We start from the raw sequence: 27,943 nt of genomic DNA on the forward strand, positions 1-27,943 counted from the left end.
ATTGAATCATGACTCATGAATCATGAATTGAATCATGAATCATGAATCATGAATTGAATCATGAATCATGAATTGAATCATAAATTAATAATGAATCATGAATCATTAATTGAATCATGAATCGAATCATGAATCATGAATTGAATCATGAATCATGAATTGAATCATGAATTGAATCATAAATCATGAATCATGAATTCAATCATGAATCATGAATCGAATCATGAATCATGAATTGAATCATGAATCATGAATCATTAAATCGAATCATGAATCATTAATCATGAATCATGAATCGAATCATGAATCATGAATTGAATCATGAATCATGAATTGAATCATGAATCATGAATTGAATCATGAATCATGAATTATGAGTCATGAATTATGAATCAAGAATCATGAATCGAATCATGAATCATGAATCGAATCATGAATCATGAATCATGAATAATGATTCGAATCATGAATCATGAATTGAATCATGAATCATGAATTGAATAATGAATCATAAATCATCAATTGATTCATGAATCATGAATTAAATCATGAATCATGAATTGAATCATGATTTGAATCATAAATCATGATTTATAAATTCAATCATGAATCGAATCATGAATCATGAATTGAATCATGAATCATGAATCATTAATCGAATCATGAATCATTAATCATGAATTGAATCATGAATCATGAATTGAATCATGAATCATGAATCATGAATCGAATCATGAGTTGAATCATGAATCATGAATTGAATCATGAATCATGAATTAAATCATGAATCATGAATTCAATCTTGAATCATGAATCGAATCATGAATCGAATTATGAATCATGAATCATGAATAATGAATCGAATCATGAATCATGAATTGAATCTTAAATCATGAATCATGAATAGAATCATGAATTATAAATCATGAATCGAATTATGAATCATAAATCGAATCATGAATCATGAATTGAATCATGAATCATGAATTGAATCATGAATCATGAATTGCATCATGAATCATGAATTGAATCATGAATCATGAATTGAATTATGAATCATGAATTGAATCATGAATCATGAATCATGATTTGAATCATGAATTAAATCATGAATCATGAATTCAATCATGAATCATGAATCGAATCATGAATCATGAATCATTAATCGAATCATGAATCATTATTCATGAATCATGAATCGAATCATGAATCATGAATTGAATTATGAATCATGAATTGAATCATTAATCATGAATTGAATCATGAATCATGAATTGAATCATGAATCGAATCATGAATCATGCATTGAATCATGAATCATGAATTGAATCATGAATTAAGAATCATGAATCGAATCATGAATCATGAATCGAAACATGAATCATGAATTGAATCATGAATCATGAATCATGAATTGAATCATGAATCGAAACATGAATCATTAATTCAATCATGAATCATGAATTGAATCATGAATCGAATCATAAATCAATAATCATGAATCGAATGATGAATCATGAATTGAATCATCAATCATGAATCATGAATCGAATCATGAATTGAATCATGAATCATGAAATGAATCATGAATTGAATCATGAATTGAATCATGAATTGAATCATGAAATGAATCATGAATCATGAATTGAATCATGAAATGAATCATGAATCATGAATTGAATCATGAATCATGAATCAAATCATGAATCATGAATTGAATCACGAATCATGAATCATGAAATGAATCATGAATCATGAAATGAATCATGAATTGTATCATTAATCATGAATTGAATCATGGATTGAATCATGAATCATGAATCATGAATTGAATCATGAAATGAATCATGAATTGAATCATAAATCATGAATCGAATCATGAATCATGAATTGAATCACGAATCATGAATCATGAAATGAATCATGAATCATGAAATGAATCATGAATTGTATCATTAATCATGAATTGAATCATGGATTGAATCATGAATCATGAATCATGAATTGAATCATGAAATGAATCATGAAATGAATCATGAAATGAATCATGAAATGAATCATGAATCATGAATTGAATCATGAATCGAATCATGAATCATGAATTGAATCACGAATCATGAATCATGAATTATGAATTATGAATCATGAATTAAATCATGAATCATAAATCGAATGATGAATCATGAATCATGAATCAAATCATGAATTGAATCATGAATCATGAAATGAATCATGAATTGAATCATGAATTGAATCATGAAATGAATCATAAATCATGAATTGAATCATGAATCATGAATCGAATCATGAATCATGAATTGAATCACGAATCATGAATCATGAATTATGAATTATGAATCATGAATTAAATCATGAATCATGAAATGAATCATGAATCATGAAATGAATCATGAATTGTATCATTAATCATGAATTGAATCATGGATTGAATCATGAATCATGAATTGAATCATGAAATGAATCATGAATTGAATCATGAATCATGAATCGAATCATGAATCATGAATTGAATCATGTATCATAAATCATGAATCATAAATTGAATCATGAATTGAATAATTAATAATAAATTATGAATCGAATCATGAATCATGAATAAATCATGAATCATGAATTGAATCATGAAATGAATCATGAATCATGAATTGAATCATGAATTGAATCATGAATCATGAATTGAATCATGAATCATGAATTAAATTATGAATCATGAATCATGAATTGAATCATGAATCATGAATTGAATCATGAATCATGAATTGCATCATGAATCATGAATCGAATCATGAATCATGAATTGAATCATGAATCATGAATTGAATCATGAATCATGATTTGAATCATGAATTAAATCATAAATCATGAATCATGAATTCAATCATGAATCATGAATCGAATCATGAATCATGAATCATTAATCGAATCATGAATCATTATTCATGAATCATGAATCGAATCATGAATCATGAATTGAATCATTAATCATGAATCGAATCATGAATCATGAATTGAATCATGAATCGAATCATGAATCATGCATTGAATCATGAATCATGAATTGAATCATGAATGAAGAATCATGAATCGAAACATGAATCATGAATTGAATCATGAATCATGAATTGAATCATGAATCATGAATTGAATCATGAATCATGAATTGAATCATGAATCGAAACATGAATCATTAATTCAATCATGAATCATGAATTGAATCATGAATCGAATCATAAATCATTAATCATGAATCGAATGATGAATCATGAATTGAATCATCAATCATGAATCGAATCATGAATTGAATCATGAATCATGAAATGAATCATGAATTGAATCATGAATTGAATCATGAAATGAATCATGAATCATGAATCATGAATTGAATCATGAATCATGAATTGAATCATGAATCATGAATTGAATCATGAATTAAATCATAAATCATGAATCATGAATTCAATCATGAATCATGAATTCAATCATGAATCATGAATTCAATCATGAATCGAATCATGAATCATGAATTGAATTATGAATCATTAATCATGAATTATGAATTATGAATCATGAATTAAATCATGAATCATGAAATGAATCATGAATCATGAAATGAATCATGAATTGTATCATTAATCATGAATTGAATCATGGATTGAATCATGAATCATGAATTGAATCATGAATCATGAATTGAATCATGTATCATAAATCATGAATCATAAATTGAATCATGAATTGAATAATTAATAATAAATTATGAATTGAATCATGAATAAATCATGAATCATGAATTGAATCATGAATCATGAATTGAATCATGAATTGAATCATGAATCATGAATCATGAATTGAATCATGAATCATGAATTAAATAATGAATCATGAATCATTAATTGAATCATGAATCATGAATTGAATCATGAATCATGAATTGAATCATGAATCATGAATTGAATCATGAATTAAATCATAAATCATGAATCATGAATTCAATCATGAATCATGAATTCAATCATGAATCGAATCATGAATCATGAATTGAATTATGAATCATTAATCGAATCATGAATCATTATTCATGAATCGAATCATGAATCATGAATTGAATCATGAATCATGAATCATGAATTATGAATCATGAATCCAATCATGAATTATGAATCATGAATCGAATCATGAATCATGAATCATGAATTGAATCATTAATCATGAATCGAATCATGAATCATGAATTGAATCATGAATCGAATCAGGAATCATGAATCGAATCATGAATCATGAATTGAATCATGAATCATGAATTGAATCATGAATCATGAATCAAGAATCATTAATCGAATCATGAATCATGAATAATGAATCGATTCATGAATCATGAATTGAATCATGAATTGAATCATGAATCATGAATCGAATCATGAATCATGAATTGAATCATGAATCATGAATTGAATCATGAATCATAAATTAAATCATAAATCATGAATCGAATCATGAATCATGAATCATGAATTGAATCATAAATCATGAATTGAATCATTAATCATGAATTAAATCATGAATCATGAATTGAATCATGACTCATGAATCATGAATTGAATCATGAATCATGAATCATGAATTGAATCATGAATCATGAATTGAATCATAAATTAAATAATGAATCATGAATCATTAATTGAATCATGAATCGAATCATGAATCATGAATTGAATCATGAATTGAATCATGAATTGAATCATAAATCATGAATCATGAATTCAATCATGAATCATGAATCGAATCATGAATCATGAATTGAATCATGAATCATGAATCATTAAATCGAATCATGAATCATGAATCATGAATCGAATCATGAATCATGAATTGAATCATGAATTGAATCATGAATCATGAATTGAATCATGAATCATGAATTATGAATCATGAATTGAATCATTAATCATGAATCGAATCATGAATCATGAATTGAATCATGAATCGAATCATGAATCATGAATTGAATCATGAGTCATGAATTATGAATCAAGAATCATGAATCGAATCATGAATCATGAATCAAATCATGAATCATGAATAATGAATCGAATCATGAATCATGAATTGAATAATGAATCATGAATCGAAACATGAATCATGAATCGAAACATGAATCATTAATTCAATCATGAATCATGAATCATAATTTGAATCATGAATCATGAATCAAATCATAAATCATTAATCATGAATCGAATGATGAATCATGAATTGAATCATGAATCATGAATTGAATCATGAATCAAATCATAAATCATTAATCATGAATCGAATGATGAATCATGAATTGAATCATGAATCATGAATTGAATCATGAATCATGAATCGAATCATGAATTGAATCATGAATCATGAAATGAATCATGAATTGAATCATGAATTGAATCATGAATTGAATCATGAAATGAATCATGAATCATGAATTGAATCATGAATCATGAATTGAATCATGAATCATGAATTGAATCATGAATTATGAATTGAATCATGAATCATGAATCGAATCATGAATCATAAATTGAATCACGAATCATGAATCATGAATTAAATCATGAATCATGAATCATGAAATTGCTCTACACTGCTGGGACTACTCCTCCCCTTATCCATTACATTTAAAAGCCTAAGGGATTACTCCTCCTCTTTTCAATTGCACTTATCTACACCTATCCAAGGGCATTTTATTTCTTTGTGTGTGATTAATCTCTTGTAATGGTAATACTTTATTGCTACCTTATCTACTTGAAATTTAAGCCCACTTATTGGCTAGAATGTACATTTACTATTTGCGTTAGATTCTCGCTTTCATCAATGTCTTCAGTATTCAACTCCAGCATGTGTGCCTTTAGGGAGAGCCGTAACCTAGAATTCTAGCGACTGGGGCGAGAAAGACAAATGCCGCCCCATCAGCCCTCAATTGTAACCAAATGAACCTAAAATATTCCTAAATTGCGCCCCCTACAGCGTTGCGCTCTAGGCGGTTGCCCCTATTACACAGCCGCACAGCCCTACTTATGGCCCTGCCTTTAAGTAAATTAAAAGTGTATCCCCTCTTTACCACTATGCAGTCTGATAGTATTGAAATTGCTTTCACATATTACATGTTTGCCTTACTGTCTTCAAGAATTACTAACTGTACCAGACTGGCCTGGCAAGCAGTATGTCTCCTCTTACCACTGCTGCTCAGGGTTGCCGGGGAGCTGAGCATCGCTCACCTACCCCATGACACTTTTTGGAGAAATTCCAGTGACTGAAGATTTTTTATCGCAATAAGCAGCAATAGAAAATCATCATAATGGAGGGGTCTTGATAAATAGGCACCTGTGAGTTAAATTTCAGGGAGAAGTGAATGGTGAATTAGGTAAATACATGAATTAGTATATGTAGGGTGAGTTAGGTTAATGTGTGAAGAGGTTGTGAAAAAACGTTTTTCAATGTGCAATATGATAATGGGAGGGTGAGTTTGCAGAATGTGTGTGGTAGTAGGAGGGGGACTTATGTGAATGTATATGGTGCTATTAGGAGAAATGAATTAGGTGAATGTATCAAGTTGTAGGAGGATCAGTTAGGTGAATATGTAGAGTTCTAGTGAGAGAGTGAATTTAGTGAAATGGTATGGGGAAGAGTTTGGAAAATATGTGTGGTGGCAGGAGAGTGAAGTAGGTGAATGTGGTACAAGGGCTAGTTAGAGGAATGTATTGTGCTAGAGAATGAGTGCGTGAATGTATGAAGTGGTATCGAGACAGCAAGTATATTTGTTGTGGTAGTGGGGAGGTGACGTAAGTGAGTTTGTGTAATAAAGGATAAGTGTTTAAAAGCACAGGTCAGGATACGATGACTGACTGTTGTGATGAAATGGAGTGTGAGAAGAGTTAGTGTCTGGAAGTAGATAAGTGTTTTCTGGGTAATATTGCCCATATTTCCTCATCTGTGTTACGCAATCAAAATCGCTAAAAGAGCATCTGTTTTTTTTACGCTTATTTTGTTCAAGTTTACAGAATATACATTCATCTAGACAGATGTGTAAAACAATATGGATAGACAGATATTCTCCTATTTAAATAGAGCTGTATGCAGAGCTGTAACTTAAAATGTTAACGCCTGGGACGAGAAGCAAAACTGCCGCCCCCCTAGACCTCAATTTTAACTAAATGAACCTAAAATATTTATAATCTGCGCCCCCTTCAGCGTTGCACGCTGGGCGGTCGCCCCGCTCTGATAGCCCTTGTTACGGCCCTGGCTGTGTGTCTGGGCCCTAAAGATGAGCACTTATCTCATAAACTGATTCTTTGGTACCAAAAAGAGATTCCATTTTCGGGAATGTCTGCATGAAAATTAATGGATATCACTTCAATATCCAGATTTCCAAACAGGGTAAGTGACAGAGACCTCAAACTAAAGGCAAACTGTGTGATTGTTGTTAACAGTCTTCAGTTCAACCCTTTAACCAACCAGGAAGGCTGCTCACAATCTCCTGGGGAACTGAAGCAGGCACTGGATCCTTACAAACCAGTAAACAAACACACTCTTGGATATAAGCTTATGAATTATTACACTAAATGCTATGGCTGAAATAAATGAAATGTTTAATCCAGCATGCTACATCTATAGAAAGTTTCTATATTGCATCAGTGGGAAAGTGTTGAGAAATGGACTGGCTGTACAAAGCTGAATGTTCACACAGGGGCATCACCAGTGATTTCATATCAAGTTGAAAGACAATAGCTGATATGCTGTACTTGACCACTGGTGCTTTTTAGGCATACTTGCCAACTCTCCCAGAAAGTCCGGGAGACTCCCGAAATTCCGGTCAGTCTCCCGGGCTACCGGGGGAGCTGGCATTTCTCCCGGATCCAAGATTTCACCGAGAATCGCGTCAATCGCGTCATTTTGGCCCCGCCCCCGCGACATACAGCACAGTTTTGCGGGTTTGGGGCCAAAATGGCGCGATTAGCCTTGCCCCACCCCCTCCCACCCTCCAGTCACGAAGCAAGTTTCCGGGAGTTGGCAAGTATGTTTTTAGGCCTTTGCCCCATAGACTGAGAGTTGCACGCTGTGTATTTTAATATTTGTTATGGAGGAGAGAGGACATAAATCAATGCACTTAACTTTAAATAAAATGTTGCTATGAAAAATCAGAGTGTGCATTTTATTGTATTTTTTATACACCAGATGTTTCCATGTTATTAAATCAGAACTAATATTACAGTAGATTATAAAGTAGAACATAACTATTGCATTTTGTCACACTATTACACTTTATGGTTGTATCACTGTCTTCCTGCTAACTAAATGTTGCTATTCTAAGATATTTGTAGTCCATGTACTTTAACCTTTTTAGCCATTTCCCTGTGGCTGCATACAGAAACAGATCAAATTATACATTAACCCTACAAAGGTTTAATATTCAATCTAAATCAAAGGTATGTGGCATGGAGATGTTGATCAGTTTATTATACTGTCTTCATGGGTGGAGGCTGAACCAGACCGGTACCAAGAATTTCTCGCGGAAGAAGCTGTTCTACATTCTGTTGGAATTGTGCTTTCTGAAGGGACAGAATCATTCTTAAGGAATATTTTGCTCAGAAACTGAAAACAAACAAACAAACATTATCAATATAAAATAAAACAAATACTTATTTTGGATTACAGCAGTTAAAGGAGCAAAATGTAATCTAACACAGGTGTACTTGTGATAAATTGTGTACTATACTAGATGAGGTTGCAATTCATTATACTCTTTACAAAGAAAGTCTACTTCAAGGTGTTGATTTCCAGTGTTTTGGCAGAGGTCATTTGTTCAGCTAATTTGCTGGAAGAACACTTTAATAAAACACCTAGGTTTGGAAATTATATTAATAATTATATAAAATAATCTAAATTTCCTTCTACACAAGGGTAGTTTAGAAAGTGGTGTGATGGATTGAAATATGCTGATTCACAGCACTAACTTAGACTTGTTTTAGATCAATAACTTCTCTGCTAATAATATTTATTAATACATTTTAATAATATACAATATTAAAAATGTAACTATGGGTAATGCAGTTTACCCAAAGGTTTAATCTGAGTCACAGATGAAAAATTAGTCTCAGAGCAAAGTTTTATATTCAAGTGTGGACAATATTAAGTCCAAGTGTACAATTATATAAAATATTTATCCCTTAGTGGTCCTTTTATTGAAAGTTTTTATAAGGTACATTTTACACAATTTTAGATCTGTTTGAAAGACCAAAGTAAAAATAAACAGAGCTCCAACTTTCTTCTGATGATTCCATTCTCATTAAAGCTGATGACAAACTGGGTCATAATATTTTTCAGGCGACAGAAGGATTACCAAAATGAAGATAAATGTCACTTAAATGACATTAGATTATAAAATAATTTGAAAATGATCCCACCTTGATTTATTAGTCTAACCTTGAAAGCCTTATAGGTGCTGCAATTGCGGGGAGTGATATCCAAGTCAGGATTTTTACTTTGTCAAATACCTCTTCACTCTCATTTATTTTCACCTTCCGAAAACCCATAAATCCTATCAATCCACCAGAATGTCCTATCATTTTGTGTGTTCAGTCACTTACTTCCCACATTTCATTTTATGTTGACTACATTTGCAGCACTGTCTCTCTGAGATCTTACCTAATAGAGACCACAGAAGTGATCTCTTGCTTCCAATGGAGGCCTGGATATCAATGGGTTACATGTAATGCACAGGCTCAGTATACAAACATCAAACACAAGGAGGGTATATTAGCAGTTCATCACTTCCTTGCTTCATGTGATGTGATCTCTGAGAGCAAGTGTAATTTCATTTGGGATCTGGCTGATTTCATTACTCAAATAATTATTTTATTTTCAGTAATTATTTTTTTTTACAGGTCCTTGGCATGGAAATGGCTACCAAGATTGCGTCAAGATTTGTCAACCGCTATATGAGTCCATTTGAGAACCAATATATTTTGGGTAGCCCCTTCAGTGCGATCCTGGTGTTCTATGGCTGTTATATTTATATGCCTTGTGTTTCTATATAAACTGGACTATTGATGGTCGTAGTATCTAGCTAGTTTTTTGTAGATCAACTTGCTCTTTTAGCACTTTTTTTTACATATTCTTAATTATTTTAAAAGTCAATTTTGATTAATTGTCTAAAGTTTAAATAATGGGTGTAAACTATGATACTTCTGATGAAATTGATGCAGCAATGAAATGTGTTAAGTTTTTATAATACAATTGATTGATATATGTGTCTGCATGGGATTTTGGCTACAACCTTTGCGTACATCGTTATATTGTATCAGCTATACTGCTACATTTGTACTTGTTAGTAACAGACTGAATTTTGAGCGCTTTGGTATTTCATCACAACTCTGTACTTCTTATCACATTAATGGCATTTGGAGCTTTCTTGCAAACATATGCATTCATACCGAGCACCGGAGAACTACCATCCTATGTTGCAACCTCAATTTACTCTATTTATAGCACACAATCATTCCTAAGTGGATTTTTTAATAGCCTGTGTCCAGTAGTCAACTTGGTTTTTGAATATTTGAGGCTGATATTTGTTCCTGAATGATTTGAACCAGCAGTTAGTATATACAAGCAAAAAATGAGCAGAAATTTCTCCACTGTAAAAACCAATAGTGTATGCAGCGGGACAATGCAATTAATTAAATCTGCCGCTATAAGTGAGTTTATATGCTATTTTTCCTTACTTTAAACAACAGTACATCCAATCAAAAGTGCACTGGAAGAGCTGTGTAAAAATAATCATGTCAAAATAAATTGGGAGCGTAAATCATTTGGGAGTGGGTGGAGCAAACTGTCCAACCCATAATTTTAATGACCTTTTCCCTTTATTTTGCAGAATAAAACATTAGATCACAAGTAATTAGGAATCGTGGGCTCACCTCTGGTTTTCTGTAGCCTTTCTTTTCAATAAAATCTTTAAAACCAACAGTCCCATGAAGTTGCAACAGGTCTTCATCCTAAAATGTAAATAGCGTATGCAACAGGTGAGTCCGAGTTCTAAGTTATTAGGAAAATGTACTGTGGTAAGTTTAGCATGACATGAATGATGCTTGTAAATTAAGGATATAGTAGAAATAAAAACATACTTAAAAGCTTACAGCACAAATGCTTAGCAGCTGAAACTAAACTAAATCCTAATACAGTACAGTATTTTACAGTATGAAAAGATTGAACCATAACAGGATAGTATTACTGAAACATCCTTAAGTGGATTTATACAGTATCAGAGATTCAGGATATCAATATACCTGGTATCCTAAAGGGTGCACAGAAACACATGAAAACTTTACATCAAAAGGAGAAGAAGAAACAAGGTGTGAAAATCAGGGGGCACTCCAGAATGTTCAATTTTGGTATAAATTCATTAAAATATATAATATGCGTGTTTCACTTAGTATGGTTTTTCAAAAGCAAAAATGAAAATCAGATTCTAGCTGTCATTTTGTAGAATGTACTAAATAAATTAAAGCTAGAATCTGATTGGTTGCTTTAGACAACATCTCTCTTTTATTTATAAATATACCCCTAAGTCTCACTACTAAGGAGACAGGGAGGGCAGACAAGTAACTTGCAGGGGGAAATGTGTCACTACAGGGATGATGGGAGAGTGGAGGGGAATGTATTGATACAGGGACAAGAGGAGAGAATGTGCTGCAGATTCAGCACTATCATGGAGTGAGATTGCTGTCACTCACAAAATTGTGGAGCTGCTAATTCACAGATTTGTGTGTTCACTGAAATACACACATGCAGTACTATTACATTTTCTTAGTTTAGCGTTATCGTAGTTTAGGGCCTGCCTGTCTTAGAAAGAGACATTAGAGCAATAAAAATGCAGAACTACAAAAACCCTGCAGAGTATTGCTCCCTCCAAGACTGTGCCTGTTCATTAAAGATACCTGCAGAAAATAGCTCATCACCAAAAAGTATTTGTTCTCGAAAGATCCCTGCAGAGCATCCCTCCACCCAAAACATTCCCCGCTGCTGACAAACCCCTGCAGAGTATTCTTACACTCAACATACTACCCCCTCCTGACAGATCCCTGCAGAGCTTTCCTCCCACCAACACTGTACCTGCTCCCAACAGATTCCTGCAGAATATCCCTCCTCCCGAAAAACAATACTTGCTCCTGACATACACCTGCAGAGCATTCCTCCCTCCAAGACTGTGCCTGCACCAAGAAGATACCTGCAAAACATAGCTCATCACCAAACAGTATCTGCTCCCGAAAGAATCCTGCAGAGCATTCCTCCACCCAAAACACTCCCTGCAGCTGACAGACCCCTGCAGAGCATCCCTCCATTCAACATACTAACCCCTCCTGACAGATCCTTGTAGAGCAATCCTCCCTCCAATATTGTGCCTGCTCCTAGAAGATATCTGCAATACATGCCTCCTCACCAAATATGGTTCCTGCAGCTGACAGATCCCTGCAGAGAAATCTCTCTGTGCATTTGGATTACACTATTTTGCAGTTTGCAAAAATATTTTCCGATAGTCTTGTTGGCTTTATGTATCCTTAAAAGTTCGCTTAGAGCTTGTAAAAGAATGAAATGGCAAATATTGCTCACTGAAAACCAAACTAAGCAGAGGCTTATACACCATTTTAATGTAATTTAACTGTAATGTAATTTTGTAGTTCTACCTTTTTATGAAGTTGCTCTAATGTCTCTTTCTCAAGCCCCGCGCTCCCTTTAGGCAAGGTTAGGCACTTGCCTAGGGCGCCGGGCTCTGGAGGGCGCCTGGAGAACGCCACAGAATACTAAAAGACTTTAAAACTGTGCGGCGACCGCTGACCATACCTGTCACGGCCGCCGCACAGCATTCAGATGCACGGGGAGGGGGGGAAGAGGCTATTTTGTCACCGCCGCCGCCTCTCTGCTCCGTCTCCTCCCCTCCACTTACTAGTATCAGTGAGTGGAGGGGAGAAGACGGAGCAGAGAGGCGGCGGTGGTGAGACAATGTAAGGAGAGGAGGGAGGAGGGCGTTGATTTTTGTGGGGGGGTGGGGGCGGCGATTTTTGCGGGGGGGGGGCGCCGCTTTTTTAAAAATGCCTAGGGCGCCGTGGACCCTAGCACCGGTCCTTCTCTTTCTAAGACACGCAGGCCCTAAACTATGATAAAGCTAAACTAAGAAAATATAATAGTACTGCATGTGTGTATTCCAGTTAGAGATGGGCGGGTCCGGTTCTCCGAGAACCGAACCCACCCGAACTTTGGGTATCCGAGTACCGAGCTGAGCAGCTCGGTACTCTCCCGCCCGTTCCGAATCCAAATCGAGGCCGAACGTCATCGTGACGTCGTCGGATCTCGGGGCTCGGTTCTCGCGATACTTCAACTTTATAAATACACGCCTCCACAGCAATCCATCGCCATTTGACAGAGGGAGAAAGCAGGGTGTAGTCATAGGCTAATTAGAGCAGGGACAGAGAATACAATATTGTTCTTGCAATTGCTCTAACCAAAATCGCTAGTGCAGAGAGGAGGATAGAGGTTTATTATTTTTTCTTAATATTTGGCACTCCCCAGCGCTTTTGGGGTGTCCCCCATAATTGTGCATAAATATTTCTGGCTGTCAAAAGTCATATCTGTCAGCAGTATCTACCAAATAATTTTTAGCACTCCTCAGTGCTTTTGGGGTGTCCTCCCTAATTGTGCATTAATATTTCTGGCTGTCAAAAGTCATAACTGTCAGCAGTATCTACTAAATAATTTTTAGCACTCCTCAGTGCTTTTGGGGTGTCCTCCCTAATTGTGCATTAATATTTCTGGCTGTCAAAAGTCATAACTGTCAGCAGTATCTACTAAATAATTTTTAGCACTCCTCAGTGCTTTTGGGGTGTCCTCCCTAATTGTGCATTAATATTTCTGGCTGTCAAAAGTCATAACTGTCAGCAGTATCTACTAAATAATTTTTAGCACTCCTCAGTGCTTTTGGGGTGTCCTCCCTAATTGTGCATTAATATTTCTGGCTGTCAAAAGTCATATCTGTCAGCAGTATCTACTAAATAATTTTTAGCACTCCTCAGTGCTTTTGGGGTGTCCTCCCTAATTGTGCATTAATATTTCTGGCTGTCAAAAGTCATAACTGTCAGCAGTATCTACTAAATAATTTTTAGCACTCCTCAGTGCTTTTGGGGTGTCCTCCCTAATTGTGCATTAATATTTCTGGCTGTCAAAAGTCATATCTCTCAGCAGTATCTACTAAATAATTTTTAGCACTCCTCAGTGCTTTTGGGGTGTCCTCCCTAATTGTGCATTAATATGTCTGTCTGTCAAAAGTCATAACTGTCAGCAGTATCTACTAAATAATTTTTAGCACTCCTCAGTGCTTTTGGGGTGTCCTCCCTAATTGTGCATTAATATTTCTGGCTGTCAAAAGTCATATCTGTCAGCAGTATCTACTAAATAATTTTTAGCACTCCTCAGTGCTTTTGTGGTGTCCTCCCTAATTGTGCATTAATATGTATGTCTGTCAAAAGTCATATCTGTCAGCAGTATCTACTAAATAATTTTTAGCACTCCTCAGTGCTTTTGGGGTGTCCTCCCTAATTGTGCATTAATATTTCTGGCTGTCAAAAGTCATATCTGTCAGCAGTATCTACCAAATAATTTTTAGCACTCCCCAGTGGTTTGCGCTCAGAATGGATTCAAAGCAGTCCACATATGATCTGAATGAGCAACCAGGTTCTGTCACCAGTCCTGATGTTAGTGTTCCCAGTACGTCATCTGGCCAAGGCGATGTCAAACAACAGAGTGTTTTCAAATTAGTGCAAAAAACAAAAACCAAAAAAATTTTTACTGTATTGAAGCGAAAAAGAAGTGTAAGTGAGCAAAAGTTAAGTGACGATAAAAAACAAATTACAAGCATGCCATTCTACACACGCAGTGGCAAAGAGAGAATGAGGCCTTCACCTTTGGCTATTAGTGGCAGATCCCAAAAAGTTACCCAGCCTACAATTGGTGCACAACTACTGTTATGCGTCAAAGCCGAACTGCAAGATAACAGTGAGGCATTACAGGAGAATATTTGCTCTGATTCACAAATGACAACAATCCCTGTGGAGAGTCCATCCTACAGTGGGATGTCTAATCGTGAGCATTCTGCTGATGTGTGCCTTAATAGCCCGAGTGTAGCCGGTGATACCCAAATTGAGGATGCCACTTTGGAATTAGAAGAGGATGAGGGGGAGATTTGTGTAGGCGACAAGGGCGCTAATGAGGATGTTGATGAGGATGAGGTTGTTTGTGTAAGTCCTGCACCAGTGGCAGCAGTTCTGGCACGTGACAAGAAAAAGGCCATTGTCATGCCTGGGCATAAAACAAAAAAATCCACTTCTTATGTGTGGAATTATTTCTACCCAAATCCAGACAACAATTGTATAGTCATTTGTAGTGTATGTCAGTCGAGGGAGGGACCTTAACCATCTTGGAACCTCGTCTATGTTACGCCATTTAACGAGAGTTCATGGCAAAGTGTTGGGAAAAGCTGAAAGTTCTTCCCAAAAGAATACAAGCACTCCCTCATCAGCTAAGACCCTCCGCTCACCGACATACCGACGGCTACAAAATACACCCACCACACCATCCTCATCAATATCCTCAGTAGCGCTCGGAGTTAGCCCGGCATCCCACTTAAGGCTGGATGACTCCGGCACTATTATTGATTCCTCTGAAGAAAGCGTTAGTCCTGCTGCTGCTGTTGCTGCTGCTGGGGGTGAATCGTCATCCCAGAGGCAGGTTAATAAAATGAGCAGTCCTACATTTCAGCAATTAACTGTGAAACAATCATTTGCGAGGGGAAGCAAATATGACAGCAGTCACCCAGTCGCCAAGCGAATCACAGACGCCATGGCTGCAATGTTAGTGTTAGATCTGCGTCCAATCTCCACAATAAACGCAGCTGGTTTTTCACAGTTAATTGAGGTTTTGTGTCCGCGTTACAGAATTCCATCGCGACACCATTTCTCCCGTAAAGCTATTCCACAACTATACCAAAAAGTGTGTAAAAATGTAGAGATTGCGCTGAAAAATGCCATTCTGCCCACTGTTCACTTAACCACAGATATGTGGACAAGTGGAAGTGGCCAAACCAATGACTATATGACTGTGACAGCCCACTGGGTTGGTCATTCACCTTCACCAGCAGGAACAGCAGCAGCATGTACACCACTATGTAACATTTGTAGCAGGCAGGCCACTCTTTGTATCACCGGCTTCACTAACAGGCATACGGCTGACAATTTGTTACGCAAACTGAGAGATGTGATTGATGCATGGCTTATACCACTCGGACTCTCCCCAGGGTATGTCATTTCAGATAACGCCAACAATATAGGTCGAGCATTACAGCTGGGTGATTTCCAACATATTCCCTGTTTTGCTCACACCATCAACTTGGTGGTGCAGAGCTTCCTACGAAATAACCGTGAGGTGCAGGAGATGCTTTCGGTGGCCCGTAAAATTTCAGGCCATTTCAGGCATTCAGCCACAGCATGTAGGACATTACAGCAGCTCCAAGAGCAGTTTAACTTGCCCTGCCACCAACTTAAGCAAGAGGTGGTAACTCGGTGGAATTCCACCCTGTACATGCTTCAGAGGATGGAGGAACAGCGCAAAGCCATCCAAGCATATTGCACAAGCCATGACATTGGGAAAGGAGGGGGGATGTATTTCACTCTTGCACAGTGGGGAATCCTTTCAGTGCTGTGCAAGGTGCTGAAACCATTTGAAGTTGTGACATGTGAGGTGAGTGCAGACTCTGCTAGTTTGAGCCAAGTCATTCCTTTAATTAGACTATTGGAAAAGCAGCTTGAGAAAATGAAGGAGGAGCTGAAAGAAAGCAATGCAGCAAAGTATGTTGGCCTTGTCGATCAAGTACTTAATTCGCTTCACAATGATCCTCGAGTTATTAAGATCTTGAATTCGGATCAGTACGTTTTGGCCACTGTGCTTGATCCAAGGTTTAAAACCTACATTGAGTCTTTACTTGTAAATGAGCGAGATGTGAACTTTTGCAAGGAGCTATTGCTCAGCAAGTTGGCCGCTGAACTGGGCCTCGGCTTGACGACGTGTCCTCCTTCACTTTCTCAAGCTGTTGCTCATAAAAAATTAAATTTCCAAAAAAGAAGCAGGGAAGACACAGGGGGCAGACCAGAACAATTTAACATCTGGGCTGGTTTGAGGGATTTTTCAAAATAATGTGTCACTTTGCCCATAACTCCATCCAATATGAGTATAAACATGCAAAGGATGGTGGAGGATTACTTTCAAGAGGTAGTTGATATGGAAATGTCAGACAGTCCCTTTCCTTACTGGGAAGAAAAGCAGGCCATTTGGAAACCCATGTACAAACTTGCTTTGCAATACCTAAGCTGCCCACCCTCCAGTGTGTACTCTGAACGAGTGTTCAGCACAGCAGGGAACTTAGTTAATGATCGCCGTAGAAGGTTACTTCCCAAAAATGTGGAGAAAATGATGTTTATAAAAATGAACTACATCTTCCACGAGGAAGGCCTTCACCATCCAAGACATCCAAGCACTGACTGTTCTCTAATAGAGGATTCAAGCGGCGATGAATTGATAGTCTGTGATGATGACGTACACACTGATGAGGGTGAGGATTAAGCTGAAGATGATGCCGATAACATCTTTTTAAAACTTTCTATGTAAGTGTAGGGTGCAATCTACCCCCAAAGAGGAAAGGGACTTGTGGCATTTCCATATCACATACCATCTTGAAAAGCTGCTGTTAGGGCAATTTATCCTTAAGGGTAGGGTGTCATAGACAGAGTGACCCTAAACTGGCTTTGTCCATTTTTCATAATATTGTACAGTCTATAATGGCTGAATTTTTTGGTATTTTATACAAGTGGAGGGGGGCCTAGAGAGACAGAAACCAAACTGTCTTTCTCCATGTCAATTAATATTGTACAGTCTGTAATGGCTGAATTTTTTAGTATTTTATACAAGTGGAGGGGGGTCTAGAGAGACAGAAACCAAACTGGCTTTCTCCATGTCAATTAATATTGTACAGTCTATAATGGCTGAATTTTTTGGTATTTTATACAAGTGGAGGGGGGCCTTGAGAGACAGAAACCAAACTGGCTTTTTCCATTTCTTTACATATTTAACTATAAGTGTAGGGTGTAATATACATTCAAAGACGATGGCTGCATTGCCAATATGCATAGATGGAGAGGAAGACAATCTGTTTTGTGTGTAGAATAGGCCTACCAACGAAGAATTAAACTGTTTTTTTGGATGATTTATTACCTCAACAATTAGATTACTTGTCTCTAAAACAGTTGGAGCACTAAATTGGGTTAATTTAGGCCCAAAAACATGGATTTTCCAAAAAAATTGCAAAACAAAACCAAACAAAACCAAAACCAAAACCAAAACACGCAATGGCGGTTTTGCAAAACCAAAACCAAAACCAAAATACGACGGTAATCCAGATCCAAAACCGAATCCAAAACCAAAACACGGGGGTCAGTGACCATCTCTAATTCCAGTGAACACACAAATCTGTGAATTAGCAGCTCCACCATTTTGTGAGTAACAGCAATCTCACTCCATGATAGTGCTGAATCTGCAGCTAACCACAGGATGTGATGGCATACCATGTCTGTATTGAGCAAGTAACATGTCCATTAATGTTTCTGCCTTAATTGTCATAATTTCATTGCTTTTTGGAGTTTGAGTGGAAGAGTTTCAATAGTTTTCTTACATTTTAGATGGTGTGTAAGGAACCTTAATCGGACATTAGGACGTAAGGTTTTGTGTGTATAGAATTTCATGGGTTTTTTGTAAAGTAAAAATATTGATAATTTTCAAATTCTATGAATCTAAATGTGAAATCACCCACCCTCTGCCCACTAACAATTCTCTATCACATGCCATCCTGCCCCCTAAATTATTACATTCCCCTCCCACTGCCAACCAGGTTCTCTCACATGACACCCACTCTTCCCACTGTGCAATACATAGAGCCATCCTCTGACCCCTGTGCAATACATAGAGCCATCCTCTGACCCCTGCACAATACATAGAGCCATCCTCTGACCCCTGCACAATACATAAAGCCTTCTTCACAATTCAAAGAGCCTTCTCCAATCTCTGTAGAAAATAGAGCCTTTTAGTGAAACCTGCACCACACAAAAAATCTTCTAGTGACCCCTACACATGATAAAGAAATCCATAATAAAGACAATCTTCATCTGACCGCTGCACAATAAATAGAGCAATCCTCTGACCCCTGCACAATACATAGAGCTATGCTTTGACCCTGCACAACACAGAGAGCCATCCTCTTACCCTGTACAATATATAGAGCCATCCTCTGACCCCTGCACAATACATAGAGCCATCATCTGACCCCTGCACAATACATAAAGCCATCTTCTGACCCCTGCACAATACAGAGGCCATCCTCTGACCCCTGCACAACACATAGAGCCATCCTCTGACCCCTGCACAATACATAGAGCCATCCTCTGACCCTGTACAATACAGAGGCCATACTCTGACCCCTGCACAATACATAAAGCCATCCTCTGACCCCTGCACAGCACAGAGAGACATCTTCTGACCCCTGTACGATACAGAGGCCATCCTCTGACCCCTGCACAATACATAGAGCCATCCTCTGACCGCTGTGCAATACATAGAGCCATCCTGACCCCTGTGCAATACATAGAGCCATCCTCTGACCCCTCCACAATACATAGAGCCATCCTCTGACCCCTCCACAATACATAAAGCCATCCTCTGACCCCTGTGCAATACATAGAGCCATCCTCTGACCCCTGCACAATACATATAGCCATCCTCTGACCCCTGCACAATACATAAAGCCTTCTTCACAATTCAAAGAGCCTTCTCCAATATCTGTAGAAAATAGAGCCTTTTAGTGAAACCTGCACCACACAAAAAATCTTCTAGTGACCCCTACACATGATAGAGAAATCCATAATAAAGACAATCTTCATCTGACCGCTACACAATAAATAGAGCCATCCTCTGACCCCTGCACAATACATAGAGCTATGCTTTTACCCTGCACAACACAGAGAGCCATCCTCTGACCCTGTACAATACATAGAGCCATCTTCTGACCCCTGCACAATACATAGAGCCATCCTCTAACCCCTGCACAATACAGAGGCCATTCTCTGACCCCTGCACAGTACATAAAGCCAATCTCTGAACCCTACACAGCACAGAGAGCCATCCTCTGACCCTTGTACAATACAGAGGCCATCCTCTTGCCCCTGCACAATACATAGAGCCATCCTCTGACCCCTGCACAATACATAGAGCCATCCTCTGACCCTGTACAATACAGAGGCCATACTCTGACCCCTGCACAATACATAAAGCCATCCTCTGACCCCTGCACAGCACAGAGAAACATCCTCTGACCCCTGTACAATACAGAGGCCATCCTCTGACCCCTGCACAATACATAGAGCCATCCTCTGACCGCTTTGCAATACATAGAGCCATCCTCTGACCCCTGTGCAATACATAATGCCATCCCCTGACCCCTGCACAATACATAGAGCCATCCTCTGGCCCCTCCACAATACATAGAGCCATCCTCTGACCCCTGTGCAATACATAGAGCCATCCTCTGACCCCTGCACAATACATAGAGCCATATTCTGACCCCTGCACAATACATAAAGCCTTCTTCACAATTCAAAGAGCCTTCTCCAAACTCTGTAGAAAATAGAGCCTTTTAGTGAAACCTGCACTACACAAAAAATCTTCTAGTGACCCCTACACATGATAGAGAAATCCATAATAAAGACAATCTTCATCTGACCGCTACACAATAAATAGAGCCATCCTCTGACCCCTGCACAATACATAGAGCTATGCTTTTACCCTGCACAACACAGAGAGCCATCCTCTGACCCTGTACAATACATAGAGCCATCTTCTGACCCCTGCACAATACATAGAGCCATCCTCTAACCCCTGCACAATACAGAGGCCATTCTCTGACCCCTGCACAGTACATAAAGCCAATCTCTGAACCCTACACAGCACAGAGAGCCATCCTCTGACCCTTGTACAATACAGAGGCCATCCTCTTGCCCCTGCACAATACATAGAGCCATCCTCTGACCCCTGCACAATACATAGAGCCATCCTCTGACCCTGTACAATACAGAGGCCATACTCTGACCCCTGCACAATACATAAAGCCATCCTCTGACCCCTGCACAGCACAGAGAAACATCCTCTGACCCCTGTACAATACAGAGGCCATCCTCTGACCCCTGCACAATACATAGAGCCATCCTCTGACCGCTTTGCAATACATAGAGCCATCCTCTGACCCCTGTGCAATACATAATGCCATCCCCTGACCCCTGCACAATACATAGAGCCATCCTCTGGCCCCTCCACAATACATAGAGCCATCCTCTGACCCCTGTGCAATACATAGAGCCATCCTCTGACCCCTGCACAATACATAGAGCCATATTCTGACCCCTGCACAATACATAAAGCCTTCTTCACAATTCAAAGAGCCTTCTCCAAACTCTGTAGAAAATAGAGCCTTTTAGTGAAACCTGCACTACACAAAAAATCTTCTAGTGACCCCTACACATGATAGAGAAATCCATAATAAAGACAATCTTCATCTGACCGCTGCACAATAAATAGAGCCATCCTCTGACCCCTGCACAATACATAGAGCTATGCTTTGACCCTGCACAACACAGAGAGCCATCCTCTGACCCTGTACAATACATAGAGCCATCCTCTGACCCTGCACAGCACAGAGAGCCATCCTCTGACCCCTGCACAATACAGAGGCCATCCTCTGACCCCTGCACAATACATAGAGCCATCCTCTGACCCCTGCACAATACATAGAGCCATCCTCTGACCCTGTACAATACAGAGGCCATACTCTGACCCCTGCACAATACATAAAGCCATCCTCTGACCCCTGCACAGCACAGAGAGACATCCTTTGACCCCTGTACAATACAGAGGCCATCCTCTGACCCCTGCACAATACATAGAGCCATCCTCTGACCGCTGTGCAATACATAGAGCCATCCTCTGACCCCTGTGCAATACATAGAGCCATCCTCTGACCCCTGCACAATACATAGAGCCATCCTCTGACCCCTCCACAATACATAGAGCCATCCTCTGACCCCTGTGCAATACATAGAGCCATCCTCTGACCCCTGCACAATATATAGAGCCATCCTCTGACCCCTGCACAATACATAAAGCCTTCTTCACAATTCAAAGAGCCTTCTCCAATCTCTGTAGAAAATAGAGCCTTTTAGTGAAACCTGCACCACACAAAATTTTTTATAGTGACCCCTACACATGATAGAGAAATCCATAATAAAGACAATCTTCATCTGACCGCTCCACAATAAATAGTGCCATCCTCTGACCCCTGCACAATACATAGAGCTATGCTTTGACCCTGCACAACACAGAGAGCCATCCTCTGACCCCTGCACAATACATAGAGCCATCCTCTGACCCTGTACAATACAGAGTCCATACTCTGACCCCTGCACAATACATAAAGCCATCCTCTGACCCCTGCACAGCACAGAGAGACATTCTCTGACCCCTGTACAATACCGAGGCCATCCTCTGACCCCTGCACAATGCATAGAGCCATCCTCTGAGCGCTGTGCAATACATAGAGCCATCCTCTGACCCCTGCACAATACATAGAGCCATCCTCTGGCCCCTCCACAATACATAGAGCCATCCTCTGATCCCTGTGCAATACATAGAGCCATCCTCTGACCCCTGCACAATACATAGAGCCATCCTCTGACCCCTGCACAATACATAAAGCCTTCTTCACAATTCAAAGAGCCTTCTCCAATCTCTGTAGAAAATAGAGCCTTTTAGTGAAACCTGCACCACACAAAAAATCTTCTAGTGACCCCTACACATGATAGAGAAATCCATAATAAATACAATCTTCATCTGACCGCTGCACAATAAATAGAGCCATCCTCTGACCCCTGCACAATACATAGAGCTATGCTTTGACCCTGCACAACACAGAGAGCCATCCTCTGACCCTGTACAATACATAGAGCCTTCCTCTGACCCTGCACAGCACAGAGAGCCATCCTCTGACCCCTGCACAATACAGAGGCAGTCCTCTGACCCCTGCACAATACATAGAGCCCTCATCTGACCCCTGCAAAATACATAAAGCCATCTTCTGACCCCTGCACAATACAGAGGCAATCCTCTGACCCCTGCACAATACATAGAGTCATCCTCTGACCCCTGCACAATACATAGAGCCATCCTCTTACCCTGTACAATACAGAGGCCATACTCTGACTTCTGCACAATACATAAAGCCATCCTCTGACCCCTGCACAGCACAGAGAGACATCCTCTGACCCCTGTACAATACAGAGGCCATCCTCTGACCCCTGCACAATACATAGAGCCATCCTCTGACCGCTGTGCAATACATAGAGCCATCCTCTGACCCCTGTGCAATACATAGAGCCATCCTCTGACCCCTGCACAATACATAGAGCCATCCTCTGACCCCTCCACAATACATAGAGCCATCCTCTGACCCCTCCACATTACATAAAGCCATCCTCTGACCCCTGCACAATACATAAAGCCTTCTTCTGAACCCTGCACAGCACAGAGAGCCTTCCTCTGACCCCTTCACAATACATAGAGCCATCCTCTGACCCTGTACAATACAGAGGCCATACTCTGACCCCTGCACAATACATAAAGCCATCCTCTGACCCCTGCACAGCACAGAGAGACATCCTCTGACCCCTGTACAATACAGAGGCCATCCTCTGACCCCTGCACAATGCATAGAGCCATCCTCTGACCGCTGTGCAATACATAGAGCCATCCTCTGACCCCTGCGCAATACATAGAGCCATCCTCTGACCCCTGCACAATACATAGAGCCATCCTCTGGCCCCTGCACAATACATAGAGCCATCCTCTGACCCCTGTGCAATACATAGAGCCATCCTCTGACCCCTGCACAATACATAGAGCCATCCTCTGACCCCTCCACAATACATAGAGCCATCCTCTGACCCCTCCACATTACATAAAGCCATCCTCTGACCCCTGCACAATACATAAAGCCTTCTTCTGAACCCTGCACAGCACAGAGAGCCTTCCTCTGACCCCTTCACAATACATAGAGCCATCCTCTGACCCTGTACAATACAGAGGCCATACTCTGACCCCTGCACAATACATAAAGCCATCCTCTGACCCCTGCACAGCACAGAGAGACATCCTCTGACCCCTGTACAATACAGAGGCCATCCTCTGACCCCTGCACAATGCATAGAGCCATCCTCTGACCGCTGTGCAATACATAGAGCCATCCTCTGACCCCTGCGCAATACATAGAGCCATCCTCTGACCCCTGCACAATACATAGAGCCATCCTCTGGCCCCTGCACAATACATAGAGCCATCCTCTGACCCCTGTGCAATACATAGAGCCATCCTCTGACCCCTGCACAATACATAGAGCCATCCTCTGACCCTTGCACAATACATAGAGCCATCCTCTGACCCTGTACAATACAGAGGCCATACTCTGACCCCTGCACAATACATAAAGCCATCCTCTGACCCCTGCACAGCACAGAGAGACATCCTCTGACTCCTGTACAATACAAAGGCCATCCTCTGACCCCTGCACAATACATAGAGCCATCCTCTGACCGCTGTGCAATACATAGAGCCATCCTCTGACCCCTGTACAATACAAAGGCCATCCTCTGACTCCTCCACATTACATAAAGCCATCCTCTGACCCCTGCACAATACATAAAGCCTTCTTCTGACCCCTGCACAGCACAGAGAGCCTTCCTCTGACCCCTGCACAACACAGGGAGCCATCCTCTGCTCCCTGCACAATACAGAGTGATGTATTTTGATACGATAATTTTCACTAAAACATTCCTTAGCTTAAATGTATCAAGCTACGAGAGAGTTTCTGGCAGGTTTGAAAAGTGGAGATGTTGCCTATAGCAACCTTTCAGATTCTAGCTGTCATTTATTTAGAACATTCTACAAAATCATAGCTAGAATCTGATTGGTCCAAGCCAGCCGTGGGTTTCAGGACATGTTGGCACTTGTGATTCTCCAAGCGCTAACATGCCCTGGCTGCCGTGGGTATGCTGCTGCTTGTAGTTATACAAGTAGCAGCATACCCACACTATTTAGAGCAACCTGGCTGGCTGGGACTTGTAGCTCCACAAAACAAAATGGCATCTGTTTTTTTACATTTATATTGGCGTTATTACCCTACACCCACCGCCCAGATTTGTAGGAAGAGCCCTAGTGCTATCAGCACTGGGCTGGGTGTCCCTAGGGGGGGCCCGCTCGTTTTTTCGGCAGACCCCACTCCCTAGGGAATCCAGCCCAGGGCAGGGGACCCCACAATACATAGAGCCATCCTCTCACCCCTGCACAATACATAGACCCATCTTCTGACCCCTGTACAATACATAGACCCCTGACCCCTGCACAATACAGAGGCCATCCTCTGACCCCTGCACAATACATAGAGTCATCCTCTGACCACTGCACAGCACAGAGAGCCATCCTCTGACCCTGTACAATACAGAGGCCATCCTCTGACCCTGCACAATACATAGAGCCATCCTCTGACCCCTGCACAGCACAGAAAGCCATCCTCTGACCCCTACACAGCACAGAGAGCCATCCGCTGACCCCTGCACAATACAGAGGCCATACTCTGACCCCTGCACATTACATAAAGCCATCCTCTGACCCTTGCACAGCACAGAGAGACATCCTCTGACCCCTGTACAATACAGAGGCCATCCTCTGACCCCTGCACAATACATAGAGACATCCTCTGACCGCTGTGCAATACATAGAGCCATCCTCTGACCCCTGTGCAATACATAGAGCCATCCTCTGACCCCTGCACAATACATAGAGCCATCCTCTGACCCCTCCACAATACATAGAGCCATCCTCTGACCCCTCCACTATACATAGAGCCATCCTCTGACCCCTCCACATTACATAAAGCCATCCTCTGACCCCTGCACAATACATAAAGCCTTCTTCTGACCCCTGCACAGCACAGAGAGCCTTCCTCTGACCCCTGCACAACACAGGGAGCCATCCTCTGCTCCCTGCACAATACAGAGTGATTTATTTTGATACGATAATTTTTACTAAAACATTCCTGGGCTTAAATGTATCAAGCTAGTGAGTTTCTGGCAGGTTTGAAAAGTGGAGATGTTGCCTATAGCAACCTATCAGATTCTAGCTGTCATTTATTTAGAACATTCTACAAAATCATAGCTAGAATCTGATTGGTCCCAGCCAGCCGTGGGTGTCAGGACATGTTGGCACTTGTGGTTCTCCAAGTGCCAACATGCCCTGGGTATGCTGGTGCTTGTAGTTATACAAGTAGCGGCATGCCCACACTCTTTAGGGCAACCTGGCTGGCTGGGACTTGTAGCTCCACAAAACAAAATGGCGTCTGTTTTTTTACATTTATATCGGCGTTATTACCCTACACCCACCGCCCAGATTTGTAGGAAGAGCTCTAGTGCTATCAGCACTGGGCTGGGTGTCCCTAGGGGGGGGCCATTGTTTTTTTCGGCAGACCCTACTCCCTAGGGAATCCAGCCCAGCGCAGGGGACCCCACGCAAATTATTCCCCGATTTTCATGGAATTTTCACCGCAGGAAACTGAGCACTTTTAAATTTCCCGCCCCTCAGCTCAGTGCAGTGAATAAATTAACTGACGTCACTGAGGGGGAGGGAAGTTTAAACAGGCTCTGTAACACAGCTCTGGCACTGCTCGGAGAGATTAATAAACTGTGAAATGAGAGTGGTGCCAGGGCTAATACTAGTATAGTGTGCCCCCTCTCAGTCCCAAAACCCCAGCCACCCTCCCTCTACCCCCCAAATGTGGCTAATTTCTCCTGCTCACAGAATATTTTTTCTTAGCGAAAGGTCAGTCAGCCATGTTTGTGCTCTCAAGTGAAGCCATTTTCAGTACACCCAGCACAAGACTCTATCTGACATGCGCAACGTTATGAACTTTGCTGAAATCCCCTATCTTTAAAATGGGGCATGTTTTACCAAATTGTAAAAAAACTGTAACAAACTTGTGAACCCTCAAAGGCACTCCTCAGCCCTAATAGCTTTCTAACAAAACTTACCACGTGTTTTTAAACGCCCTGTACACAGAGTTACACTCTCCCAAAAAAAACAGAAAAATGTCGACTTTTGCAAAACAGGAAGTGGAACTTTTTTTTGAATTTTAGATTGTTCCTAAATTGTCATTTTTTATTCTTTTTTTCTGAAATTTCACATGCGGCACCTGTGGATAGTTCTCCATTTGCATGCCAAATTTCAGTTTAATAGCTTTAATACGTTTTAACATGTAGACCCTCAAACACCTTGCCCACCCTCTCACAAATTTCCAATGGGAAAATGAAGTTTTTTACATGTAACCTTAATATAAGGGCACGACTGTGCCCTTATAATATACATATATATATATATATATATATATATATATATATATATATATATATATATGTATATATATATATATATATATTAGAAAATAAACAGATAAAAGATAAAAACCCTTTGTTAATTTTGCTGGTTGTTTATTTAGGAATTTAGGAATCTACTCAGTCTCTATCCTGGGTAGTCCTATCAGAATACCACTCTCCCCAACAATAATATTACAGTCCTGTATGTGAAAGATAGAATTAACAATTTACAATCACATAATAAACACAAATGCTTTGCTATATTCTAG

The 27,943-nt window shown here is 39.7% G+C and overlaps 1 pseudogene; it reads right to left on the reverse strand.

The window, feature by feature from the left end:
* Window positions 1–8,422: 8,422 nt before the first annotated feature.
* LOC142136045 (protein FAM47E-like) overlaps window positions 8,423–27,943 on the reverse strand; it is a 65,317-nt pseudogene continuing 45,796 nt past the window's right edge.

This window comes from Mixophyes fleayi, unplaced genomic scaffold (genome assembly GCF_038048845.1).
Source record: "Mixophyes fleayi isolate aMixFle1 unplaced genomic scaffold, aMixFle1.hap1 Scaffold_94, whole genome shotgun sequence".
Classification (NCBI taxonomy): Eukaryota; Metazoa; Chordata; class Amphibia; order Anura; family Limnodynastidae; genus Mixophyes; species Mixophyes fleayi.